Below are 14,217 nucleotides of genomic sequence, written 5' to 3'. Positions count from 1 at the left end.
TATTGATTATGAGGCACGCCGTAGTGGAGGGCTCCGGATTAATTTTGACCACCTGGGGTTCTTTAACGTGCACTACAACGCAAGCAGACGGGCGTTCTTGCATTTCGCCACCATCGGAATGCGGCCGCCGAGGCCGGGATTCAATCCCGCGATCTTGGTCTCAGCAGCGCAATGCCTTAGCTGACTGAGCCACCCCTGCGGGTATAATGACACATCAAGTAGAAAGCCTTGTGTGCACCGTGCAAGAATTTCTTCAAAGCTTACGCAAACTTATCTCTCCCCAAACAGGTGTAGTAGGTCAGTATACTGTGATCCAGTACATCACCCACCTTCTACATGCCTGCTGACTTACAAGTTACCTATACATTATATTGAAGAACACAGAGAATCTTATAAAGATGATAAAGAAACAAGAAGAAGATAAATAAAGGGAAAATACAAAGAGCATTGGAAAGAATCTGTTACCACATGACCCTCCGATTATGGGATAAACATTGCTAATAGATGCAGTTGGCACGCACGCACCGTGCACGTGAGCTCGCTCGCTAAGTTCTCGGAGCGGATGAAGCATGTCTGGCGCAGTTCATACATGTCTGATCCAGACGACTCTATAAGCAGCTCATCTGTGTAGAGTTTCTCCGACCTGGCGATTTGGTTTCACCGCGTTCGTCTTCCACGACGTACCTCCGTCTCGCGAAAACCACCTCCACGACTGGCGCCGTTCGAAGATTGCGGCAATGGCGTGTCGCGACGCTTGGAGACGAGCCGTAAAGACGCACGCTCTCCCGGCGTATCAGCGCCATGCAGCCGCGCTGCAGGTGCGTGGGAGGGCGCGCGCGTCGCCGCTGCTCGCGCTCACCTCCGAGCGCACGATCTCTTGGCGCGCCGCTTGTCCGCACTCGATCGTGGTAGACACGGCGCGGACGTGTGCCCCCTCGCCTTGAGCCGTCTAAATGCGTGCAGCTCTGTAGAAGCTGCTTCTAGCGTCAGCCAATCGGTAGCCGAGTTGGCAGAGTTCTTAGTACTTGAGGCCACTGCTCGATTGGACGGATACGTATACACTTCTTACCTACTGTACATGCAGCCACAACAAAGGCAAAATCGTTAACGAATCAATTTCCTATGGTCAATATGAGGTCCTTAGATTTTCAAGCGGTGGGTATGCAGATAGTTGTCGATAACGGATATACAGAGCCATCTTTCATTGCGGCTTTCATAGACCCTATATAATGTCTGTATAATTTCCGTAGACTCTAAGTGTCAAAATACATGTTTGCGAGGGCAGAAGGCTATCAGATGTCAGCGCGGGAATGAGTCATTCGACAACTCGCAGCGCTGGAACATTGATTAGACACGCTCATTTGCTCATAGCTTCGACGCACTGTACCTTTTTAGAGCGACGTATACTGTATAGAACTCTTCCGACGGCGAGACAGCATCCGACCCTGACACACACACCTCTCTGCACTGGGAGTTGTGTGCACGTGTGTGCCCACCGAACGGCGACGGAGTATAAGGTTATAAGGCGTGCGGACAGCCGCATGCATGCATGGTACCGTTGGCTCGCTCACGATTCATAAGCGATAGGAAAGAGCTGCGCGGCGACGACGACGTATAAGGCCGTACGTTGTATGATAAGTAGGCCGTGCAGGAGTGCGAACAGCCATGCACGTCTGCGAGCAACTATGTACGCGTCAGAAGTGGACGTGCATGTGTGTGCTGTATATATATACGACTGGAGAAAGCGTGAGGCTCTTTCATTGCGCGCAAGGCGTTGCTCGTTTGTTTAACCTCCATGCGTTTCATTCGTCTCCTCTCGCAACCCCGGTGGCCCATGCCTTTTTCGCTATGTTGTTTCTGCACTACCCCCCCCCCCCCCCCCCCAAACTCCCGTTTGTTCAAAGATGCAGATTTTCACGCAAGGACATGCGGAAGAACCTCATTGAGCGCTTGAGCATGACTTCCGAGTCATGACTCGAGATGCTGCACGTAGTGAATCGAAGTCGCTTTGTGTTGCACCAGTGCCATATACAGGATGTCCCAGCTATCACGCAGCACGATTTAAAAAAAGAGGAACGGCGTTACGCGAAGCAAGCGTAGCGCGTATTGTTTCCAGTACAGTGAAGTAGCCGCCAGTAATTTTTTGGTTGCTGAGATTTAATTAGCTAATTGTAATTAATTATCTAACTCGGGAAGTACTGCCCTAATTATCAAAGTGTCAATGATAAAATTGTAGAGCGACATGAAAAACTACCGATACAGCTTTCTGGTGCTCCGTATACGTGCTACATAAAAGTGTTTTTGCGAGCGTGAAAGAAGCCCGCGAATACACGCTAAGTGCCTCGAGCGACCAGTCGCGCGGCAATTTGCTGCAACTACGTGGCCATCTGGGAAACCTAATTAGTCGCCGTTCCCACGGTATTAATTCCACGAAGTCGGCGGTTGTGGTCGCTTCTAAGTGAGCTTCTTTGTCATCACGTCTGAGCCGGTGTCGGGCCGCGTCGCCAGGTAGGCGGCCGCTGATGCAGAGGCGGCATCGGGGAATACAGTGGATCGGGGGGGGAGCATCCAAAGGATGCACACTGCCGATTTGAGACGCTTGTTTGCCCGTCACCGTCGGTGTCGGGCACTGTCGCCATCTGGGCGACGCCGATGAAAGGGCCTGCCTCGATGCATGGAAACAGCCAAAGAATGCGCCTGGCCGATCCGGGACGCAACACCACACAAACATTGAAGTGGAATGTTAGAGGACTTCTACACAATCTAGATGATGTCAAAGAACTTATCCATAAACTAAGTCCAAAAGTGCTGTATGTTAAAGAAACACGTCTAAAATCCACACGGACACATTTTCTTAGACACTATGCCATTTTTCGTAAAGACCGCGATGGTGCTCTTGCATCGTCTGGCGGTGTGGCTATAATTGTAGATCAAGGTGTTGCCTGCCGGTAATTAAAACTTCGTACGCCCCTAGAGGCAGTTGCTGTCCGAGGGATGTTGTTTGACAAACTAGTCACTATCATCTCTATATACATCCCTCCCACTTATCAACTTCATAAAATTGAATTCCAAAACTACATTGATCAACTTCCGGAGCCATAAATAGTTGTCGGAGATATAAACGCTCCCAACATTTTGTGGGGAGAGTGCCGGCTTGGCGGTCCCTACGTGGGAGTAGCCGGGTGCATGGCGCGGGGTCTCTCCCGCGTCTTCTCTGGACCTAAATAAAGTTATTTCACTCAATCACTCACTGCCGTTGCGATGGAACGGGGCGATTTATAGAAAATTTCCTCTTTACCTTGGATGCATGTTTACTCAATAAGAAGGAACCGACGTATTATAGCGTTGCACACAAAACCTACTCTTCCATATATTTGAGCATATAGTATGCAGCACACTAACGCCATTCCTTGATTGGAACATTATTAAGAACCCCTACCGAAGTGACCCCTTCCCGATGGTCATAAACGTCACAAAACAGCCTGAATGTTTTCCACAAGTTCCCCGATGGAAGGTTGAATCAGCAAACTGCGTTCTCTTCAGAGAAATCACGTATTTAGCTCAGGATCACATTGCTGGCTTTAATATAGACGATGCTGTGGTTTACCTGACTAGTTTCATAACAGAGGCTGCCACAAAATCCATCCAACATACTAACGGGCTAGCCAAAAAACGTCGCATCCCATGGTGGAACGAGGAATGTAGAAATGCACAGAAAAAAACAAAACAAGGCTTGGGGATTGCTTCGCGACTCTCCAACTGCCGAAAATCTTGTCAATTTCAAACAGGCAAAGTCTCAAGGCTGAAGAACACGTAGACGTGCTAAAATAGAGAGCTGGGAGAAGTATCTTTGCAGTATAAATTCTTACGCGGACGAGAGAAAAGTGTGGAACCGAGTAAACGCATTATAAGGACGTCACGCACAATTATTCCCCTTGGTAAACGCGCAAGGTGATAGCCTGGAAGATCAGGCTGACTTCTTAGGTGAACATTGTGAAGATAGTGCGTCACACTACACAGAACACTTCTTGAAGTTCAAAGCAGGGATTTATACACCCCCCCCCCCCCCCCCTCAGGAGGATCCGAACACCCTCCACCCCCAAAAAAAGTATTCAAGACCAACCTTGCCCCCTCCCTCCCCTCTTACAGACAGACACTCATCCAGGGAAAAACATTACGTTGATCTCATGCACTTTGGTAATCGCTTTCAGAAATCTTTACTCTTTGCGGAGGTGGACGCTACGTGGACCTAATTTTGAGCCCCAAGTTTGATGTTCAGCGCGCAGACGACTGTGGCTACACTGCGACCCGCAGAGAGCGCAAGACACGCCCGTGTGTTTTCGTCTATGCAACTGCCGCCGCTCAGAGTTGCGTCTCGTACTATAGTCATGGTTTTAATTGACATCTAGAGGTATTTCACTGTCGTCACGGGTATACGTATGTTCCGCCGTACGCACTCCGTCACACTGGAGCTGCCTCTATTCGCCGCTATCAACAAAACTAGATCTCTTGTGCCGATACCGGCGTCACTTTTTGTCACTATATATTTTTGTTCTTAGTTATATTTTAATTCTGTTGTTTAAGATATATGGCTGCTACGTGTCTGTTGTGCTTAGTTTCTTTTTCTCGTGCAAAATTAAATTGTACTTAGTTTTGAAAACGCCTGCACTTTGTTCTACCAAGACTTGTAGATTAAGAATTTGCTTCACTTTGTTCTGCATACAGAGAAAAAAAGAATAAGCTTTGTGCAATCAAATGAAACTATAAACGCTGTTTATGTTCTTGTAATTTTCAAACGTGGTGACAGAACGCCATGGGTGTTTAAATGTAGTATTGAAATTATAAGCCCGCACAACGAGGCACACATTTTGGCCTTCTATACAGCGTTCGTTCCTGCCCGTCTGTCTTCACCTTCGTTGTAGTATTTTTTGCGCAACAACATCAGCTCGACATGCACCAACAAAGGACGAACTCCCTTGTAACATATGGTTTAATAAGCTTGTTTAGATGGTTAAATAGTGTACTTCTGTTAATTAGCAGCTTTTCCGTCGCCATTCGCTAAACAAAGCGTTCAGACTTCATTAAATAAAACAACGTGGTAATAAGAGCAGTAGACCCTTAAACCTCGTCCCCCACTTCACCCCCCCCCCCCTTCGCTCATCCCTGATAAGGTCTCCTCATCACGAGTACCTAATTTGCATGTTAGAAGCCATCCAAAACAGAGCTAGTCGATTCATTTGCCGCAATTACAATAGGCAGTAAAGCATAACTCGAATCAAACTTGACCTTTCGCTCCCTGCACTAAATATTCATCGTGACGTGGCATCGTTGTCCTTGCTCCATAAATATGTTCATCAAATAAAGTCATCGTCTTTGCTGCTCATATCACGACGACTTAATTATGATTTAAGCTTCACTCGTATCTACGGAAAGACGGATGCATTTAATTTGTAGGTTTTGCCACGAGCCATCCGCTAGTGGAATTCCCTCCCTGAAAGCACTGTCGTGCAAACAGACAGATATAAATTTAGGCAACTCCTGAACTTGCAGTTTCTACTCTAAAAATGTGTCCTTCTGTATGCCATGCTCTCTATTCATATGTAACGTCATGCTGATTTTTTTTCTTTTTCATACTTTTTCACGATGTTTGATATGTGCGCGAGCAATATGCCTGATAAAATTTAGCCGATGTTTTGTACGCTACCGCATGTGCTCATTTTTGTGCCCCTGGAGTCTCGGTATTCACGTGTAAAACTGCCTTGCAGTGATGCCCCCCTTACACAATGCTCCTCATTGGGCATGTAAGGTATTTTGAAATAAATAAATAAACAAAAAAGACATAACCAATAACTTCGTATCCACACCCCCTGCGTTTTGGTAACACCCCCCTAAAATCGAAATTCTGGATAAACCCCTGGTTCAAAGACTGCTCAGAGCGACAGCCCCTTGAACGCACATGTGCGCCAAACGAGGTATACAATCACCAGTTTTCTCTTGCTGAACTTAAGGAATCTCTCAACTGTTGCAACAACTCGGCGCCAGGTGCGATCGTATCATGTACGAAATGATTAGTCACCTGCACCCTGAAACTCTAAAAACACTATTAAGTCTTTTCAATGCCATGTGGGCAGCTGGTTATATTCCATCTTCGTGAACGGAAAGTGTGATCATTCCTGTACATAAACAAGGCAATGACCCATCTTTAGCCTTGCTATCAACGCTATAGGCCAATAGCATTGACCAGCTGTATTTGTAACTTATTCGAAAAATGATAAACCGGCGCCTAATCTGTGTGCTTGAAAGCGGTAAAACCTTAGACCCCTTCCAATGTGGTTTCAGGGAAGGTGTGTCCACAACAGACCACCTTGTTCGCATTGAGTCTTATATTACATATGCTTTTACACATAAGCAGTTCTGTCTCTCCGTGTTTCTTGACCTATAGAAAAAGCTTACGATACGACATGGCGCTACGGCATTCTCTGATATCTTTAGGCGATGGTGTCCGTGGCAAAATCGGAACACAATCGGAAGTTACCTTTCCAATCGCACATTCCGCGTAAGAGTGAGTAACGCTCTTTCTAGGCCCTTCACCCAGGAGACCGGTGTACCGCAGGGGGGCGGGCTTAGTTGCACGCTATTTATTGTAAAAATGGATTGCCTACATGCAGTCATCTCACGCACAATGTTTTATTCCGTTTATGTCGACGATGTCCAAATAGGCTTCAAATCATGCAATATTGACATCTGCGAACGACAAGTGCAGCTTGGAATAAACAGATTGTCCAAATGGGCAGATGAAAATGGTTTTAAAGTAAACGCTCAGAAGAGCACTTGCGTACTTTTTTACAAACAAGAGAGGTGTAACGCCTGTTCCAAGTATTGCAATCAAATGAGGTGCTCTGTGAGCAGCGAGCACAATTAAGATTTTAGGAATAATTTTAGATTCTAAACTCACGTTTATTTCTCATCTTAAGCATCTGAGGAGAAAATGCTTGAAGACAATGAACCTTTTAAAACTTCTGTCGCGCACAACATGGGGCAGTGATCAAAAGTGTCTGCTTAACCTGTATAACAGTCATGTCCGCTCACGCCTTGATTACGGATCAATAATTTATAATTCTGCAACGCCAAGTGCGCCACCTGCAGCGAGAAAGCCATTCTTTGTCTGTAAGAAACCTTAGTGAGGAAATGGGCGTTGCAGTTCTTGAACAGTGCCCTATGGCTCCAACGGAACTGTTTACGCCGTGGCAGTGGCAGCTCATAGAGTGTGACAGATCGTTTGTAGAGGTAACGAAACACGTGCCAGAGGCACACATTAAAATGCATTTCCTAGAACTTCAATCCAAGTACTCGTGTACAGAATTTTACACAGACGTTTCTAAGTCACATCCCGGGGTGTCTTATGCAGCCGTCGGTCCATCCTTCTCGGAATTTGCATGGTGTACTTCACCCGGAAACATGTATCTTTACGGCTGAGGCCTATGCACTATTGTCGACTGGGATCATATATAAGAAAATCAAACTTCAAAAAGCAATTATATATTTACAGACTCCCTAAGTGTTGTAAAAGCCCTGATGTCACTCTGCAAACACAAAAAATTCTGTACTCACTGAGCTCTATTCCACTCTATGCAGAGCGTATATATCAAGCCAGCGTGCCATTATATATGCTGGGTGCCGGGCCATACAGAGGTATTGAGGGTAATGTGCGAGCAGACCAAATGGCCACATCAGTTACATCTCAGGCATTACATCTCCCTACAGCTGCTGTTCCTGCAACAGATTTGAAGCCTTTCCTGCGAAAGAAACTGCGAAGCCATGCACTGGCAACGCTTGTGGGACGCTGAAAGAAATAATAAGCTTCACTTGATTAAGCCAGAGTTAGATTTCTGGCCCCCTGCAACGAAAACACGACGAACGGATGTCCTATTCTGTCGTCTCAGAATAGGACACACATTTGGCACCCACAGTTTTTTGCTGACTGGCGATGAACAACCAACCTGTGGCAGATGTGGTGAGAGGCTCACCGTCCTCCATTATATGGTTTGCGGAGAAATTCATTGACGATCCAGTTACCTTTGTGCTTCAATGCATAAAACGACTTTTTGTTAAGAAAGTAACTGGAACGCCAATGCATTTCTCCGCAAAGTTCGGGAATTATTATCTCGAAACTGGTGTCATCCTTAGAATTCGTTCCAAGTGGATCCGCCTTGCGAACTCCACGGCTAGAATTTATAAACAGCAGTATTGGCTATAATCTAATTATGGTTAAAAACTTAATTAGTTATTTTTTAATTAGTCAATTATGCATTTCAATTTCTTGTGAAAGTAATGTCCGCCTCTTCGAGTAGACCAGCTCATGAACTAGGATTGTGCTATCCTCCACAGGCAAAATTTAAACGGTTTTGGAAGCGTTCGCTGAAACACCCTTAATATTGTTCTTACCGCACCAACTATGTGGCAGCTAGGCATACGTTTTCCAATCTGTGCCGTGAAAACACCTAATTAGAGCAGCACGGTCTTATGGCAGTGTTTTAATTGGTCCTGACAAAAAACTGCTATAATACACTATATAGGAAAGTTCTTGATGATGAATGTATAGTGTTTTGGGTGGCGCAAGGGCCAAGTATGGCCAAAGAGCGCCAGGCCGAATTGTTCGAATTGGAGTGATGAATCAAGAGTGGTCGATATGACGTGGCTGTAAGGGGGCCTAAAAATAGTCGTTGTAAAGTGCATAAAATCTACATGTAATAAGATAAGATTGTGGCAATGACTAATGACGTGTGCTATGAGCATGAAATATGCATTGCGAATAAATGTCACAATATACAAAATATGTCGGCATGAAGCACTATTGCCTAAACAGCGCCCTTGAAACACAAAGTCCTGGAGGCAGGTGCTATACTAAACTCAATCGCAACAGCATCCTCTGGCGAGAAGACGTGCTACGCATATCTCGGGCTAATTACATGTAGTACTACGTCATTCAAGAAATCTAGGACTGCTTTGGTATTAAAAAGCGGTTCCTCGTCAAGAAACTTAATGGGGTGGAGAGGGACATGATAGCGGTATGCTAGGGGAAACTGTTTCTTTCTTTCTCTTTCGGCTTCCCCGCACTCCAGGAGGACGTATCTCAAAACTGGTGTCATCCTGAGAATTCGTTCCAAGTGGATCCGCCTTGCGAATTCCACGGCTACAATTTGTAAAGTGCAAGATGGGTCATCGGGTAATTATTTAAGAACTTAATTAGGTAATTTTTGTTAATTAGTCGATTATGCATTACAATTTTTTGCAAGTAATGTCCACCTCTTCGAGTAGACCAGCTCATGAAGTATAATTGTGTTATCTGTCACAGGCAACCTTTACAAGATATTGAAAGTTCGCTGAAACACCCGGTAGTTCGGTCTGCTGTGCTAAGACGCACATGGGGAAGTTTCGACTAAGTGCCTTAAGTGTGTATGTTATTACAAGGAAGAAGGAGTACACTTTTGATGTTGCTAACTGAAAGTTGGGGAAATTCGGCCAATCTTTGGAAATGCCGCCCATTGAGTTACGCTGGTGTGCTGCTGTGAAGTGCGACAGATGGCCGAAAGTGCAATGTGCGAAATTCTTGGAGATGCAAAGCTGAGAACGTGGTCAAGCATGCATATTCTCCAAAAGTAGCCAAAACGTATCCGAACTGAGCCATCGATATCAAAACTCCAGCTGATGAGGTGCAAACCTCAGGAGCTGACACTACGCCCCAGTAGTTGGGGATATCAGGTGACTGACTGACGGCGCGGAAGTGATGGCGTTACACATGTTGACATTAGCACAGCGCGATACATGACTGTTCACAGGAAGTGTAACGTAACATTTCCCGCTAATTAGTGCGCATACTGACCAGTATCTATTCGAAAAGTAGTCTTTATAGTAGCCTAAGTTCTCTTTATGTGAGAGGGCCCGACAGCAGCCAGTTAGGCGCAAAGTAGTCAGACTTGGCAACTCTGCCCGGGCCGAATTCACAGTCGTACGGGCAGGTCAGCCACACACAGTCGAATTCTAGGTAGAAACAGTCGTTGCCGCGAACACTCGGGCCGCTGCTCGTGTAAGAACGCTTCGCGATTAGCCCATGATTTGGTCGTTGTACCACCGAATACCGCGATTTCATGACTTTGTGGCCGGCTTTGTGAACCCACTACATCGATTTGCTCACACCGGCTCCCAGCTTCAAGAGCGCTGCACCGTTCTCAGACGGGAGTTATGTAGAGCAACGGCGCATGGCAACGGTGGAACTATAGGGCCGTCAAGTCCCGCCTGGCGCCTATCTCTCGGCGCCAACGTCGGCGCGTGTGTGGCCATCACCAACGCCACGCATGGCGCAGCGCCGAGAAACACCCTTCTATCAATATGGCCGCCGCCACGGCCTCAGCCTCGCCGGCTGCGCGAGCTAAGGCGCCTCTCCCCAGCCCCATGCGGGGTGGCGGTAATGCCGGAGTGGGCGGACGCCGCGGCGAAGCCCCTCCCACTCCTCTGCCTCCTCCTCCTCCTCCGCCCTCCTCCGTTTAATGAAGAGCCCGATAGCGGGCTCCTGCCCGCCTTCCATGCTGCGAAGCCGGACAGGTGTGTTGTTGCCCGTCCGCCGGCCTCGTCGCCTGCCTTGGCCCGCGTGTTTGCGAACCCCCCTTGCCTCTCCCTCGCCCCTCTCTCGAGTGTGCGCGCCCAGGCCGTTCATCCGGATGCGAATCCATCTCGGTTCCCCCACCTCACCCTCTCGGCCTGCGCGCCCAACTTATTTCCGCCGTTGGCGGATTGCCCCGTGTGTACCAGCGCGTGCACATCGATCGGGTGACGACGCCTGCCTCTTCCTTCGCCACCGGTGTGCGGCGGATGAGCCGGACGCGTGCGCCGGAGATGGGTCGCGTGCCGCCGCCTGGCTTGAAAAGAGAGAAGATGAAAGGGGAATGCGCGCAGGTCGTTCATCGAGCTGGCTCGAGCGGTGTTGCTTTGGGTTCTGTAAGGAACAAAATTGTGTGGACAGTCTATAAAACGTCACTATAGATGTTTACTTGAGAAGTCATTAGACTGGCAATGAATAATCCGTGGACTTATTATGGCCTCATACTTTGCTCACTGATGGTACTTGACAAACAACCAAGGGAAACACACTTATTAACAAGTTTTTGTCTAGACAGCATACAAAGAATGCGAGAGAGAGAGAGAAAGGCGAGGTTAAGCAGACACGCGACAGGTTTGCTACCCTACACCATGGGAAGGGGGTAGAGGGATTAAAAGAAAGAAAGGAGAGCGAACACAGAGTGTGGCGCTTCATTCGGAGGTGCACATCGAAACTCTAGTCTGCCATTGAGGTTTGTCGACTTCGGGAAGTGCACCAATGCACGTGTCACTTTCAAGGAATAGAGAGTTTATATATGGCCAAAGGGACAAGTCTCTCAGAAGGCAAAGCATTCTAGAAGGCTGTGTCTGTCTGCAGACTTCCTGCAGACTGCAGAAGGCTGTAGACTGTTTAAATTGCTTTCATGGGTTGAGTGCTACAAGGTGGAGTTAACTATATAGAAAAACGTTCCCGAGCTGAGTTTCCTTAACAACAAAGGTGCGCGTCGTACACAGAACCACAAATGCAAGAGAGAATGAGAATGAAAACATACATGACTTCCAACGCCTTGAGCAAGAAGCACCAAGAGGAAGGCAGAAGACAACAGCAGGACCCTCTGAAGGCGGGCGCCTCGCTGAGAGATGGAAAGCCGCCCTCCTCAGCGAGGCACCCGAGGACCAGGAGTGGGCCGTCCAGCGGGCCAGGGCTATTGCCGAGGATCTCGGAAGATTTTTCTCCGGCGATGGACCCCTGGCAGCCTAGCCCCGGGCACCAACAGCCATAACCGTTGGACATATAAAGTTTATTCCTCCTCCATGGCTTCCTTTGAATGCCGTTCGAAATACACTATGAAAGGCGCTGGAATTTTCACACAGTCGCTCTCTGATAGCACGTTGTTACGGGATACATTTTTTTTTAGTGGCATGAGCACTGAGTGACATTGTTTGTTTCTTAAGGAGCTACTTCCGGTCGACCACCGACTTCCGGTTTGTGCGAAATAAAAAAAAATGTTTCTAAATTCAAAAATAAATCATTAAAAATAAAAACTGCACGGAATCGATGGTTCTACTTAATGTTGATGATATATATGATATCAAAGCATAAGTTTAGTTACAAATTGAGTTAGTTAAGTGACAGAAATGATTAGAAAATAATTAGAAATCACTAATTGCCGTACACCCATGTGCGTGGTTGTTTGGCTCCATGTGCGTGGCGGTTTCCCGCCAGTGCCGTTCGCCATGGAAGTAGACGACGGAGACACCGGGCCAAGTGCTGTGTAGTGTAGTGTAGGGTAGTTTACATCGGTTACATCAAGAATTCACCAGCGTTCTCTGTCTGTGTGTCGTACTTCACCTTAATAACCCAAAGTTAGCACTAGGGAAATGCAAAGTTAACCCAAACAATACACCAGGGCACACCAACGCTGAGGTGCGTGTGCCACTAGCAGACACCTAAGTCAAGGATTAGGGTCGTTGCTATCTTCTTGTTTTTTCTTCATTTTTTTTTTTTTTACATATGCCAAATCCTTTAAAACCGTTTTATGGAGAGCCAAACACTGCTAACTGCTTCAAAAGCGTTGTCAAGAAATGTACAGCACCAAGACGTTGTCCATGCATGGCTCTTGCTAAAGAAGAGTATCTGTATATATATATAGGACCAAAACGACAGTCGATCACTCGCGGCCGGATGTATCGCGGACACTCGATGAACAGATCGAAATTACGATTTAAAAACCCGGTCTTTCCTGACTCCGTATACGTTGGAAGCTTAGGTTCCTTTCTTTGAGCGTGAGCTTCGCCATTTTGCTGGCAGGTGTCTTCCATGAGGAGAAATCTGCTGACGGAGTTTGACCAAGGCTTATGTCACTTTTTTTATTAGCGTATAAGCGTCTTTTGCATATTTAATAACCAATAATAAATATCAGGAGAAAAGAGACAGGAAATCCAGAATACACGCCGGAATGAAAGTATTAAATGTAAATAGGAATGCTACCATTACAGTATAAATGACGGGAAATATATTGACTGCTCTATTTCCAAGCATTTGACCGTCAAAATGAGGGCAGGCTGTCATCTTGTGAGGTGTACGCCACGAAGTACTGCACACGTGAACCAATCAAATCGCGCGTTATTATCGGGTGCGATTTTCTTTCTTTCTTTCTTTCTTTCTTTCTTTCTTTCTTTCTTTCTTTCTTTCTTTCTTTCTTTCTTTCTTTCTTTCTTTCTTTCTTTCTTTCTTTCATGTGGTATTTGTGGGTCTCTCCTTCCCTTCTTGTTCACAATGATACGTCTCGCCAGAATGACGCCCATGACTTGTCAAGCATGACACGGTTAAAGTTACGGCTAGTTTTTACATTGTAAATCAGCCAAGACTGATCAATTATTCCTCCAAAACTCTATTTACACTAGTTTTTGGTTAAAGGCTAATTATACTGTAAGGCCAAAACTTGACTTTCGCGCCATAATCAAAGCGCCGGTACGTCAGTGTGACGTCATGAATTTCAAGATATTTTCTCGTATTTGAGCCATTGTTGCCCCTTAACAGTTATCGAAACTTCCTAAGTTTAGCCCCTTCCTTCATATAGTTTCATGCAATTACCATAGGGCATGTTCAGCCAGCATGCCAATGATGGGTTGTGCATGGATTTGCCTAAACTTCGTCCTTCTGGCTTTAAAATGGTTTCGTGACTTTGCAGGGTGACCATTTTTAACAACGTACTGCGCTTATAAATAATTAAATAAACATTAATAAAATTGGCCGACGACAGGATTCTAACACACAGGACCTCTAGCACAGAAGCTCGATATCGAAACGATAACGTCACGAATGCATGGACAAGCGCAATCACTGCAATTAGCAGCAAATATGAGAACATGCTCAGTCTTGTTACCTTCTGCATTAAAATGAAAGTACAAATTGCTTTGAGATTTAGGCCAACGTAGGCCCCTGATAAAGCGTAATAAACGAAGCCACAAGAACGTCTGAATCCACACGCACGAAGATCAGACAAATCCATGTATACTACCCATCATTCCCATGGTGACTGAACGATCGGAACGCCAGAGTTCCCTCTAGTAACTATATAAACTTTATGCCTGGCTCCTTTAGTGTACAATGCGACC

The sequence above is a fragment of the Dermacentor silvarum genome, chromosome 8, assembly GCF_013339745.2.
Source record: "Dermacentor silvarum isolate Dsil-2018 chromosome 8, BIME_Dsil_1.4, whole genome shotgun sequence".
NCBI lineage: Eukaryota > Metazoa > Arthropoda > Arachnida > Ixodida > Ixodidae > Dermacentor > Dermacentor silvarum.
This window is presented reverse-complemented; position numbering follows the sequence as displayed.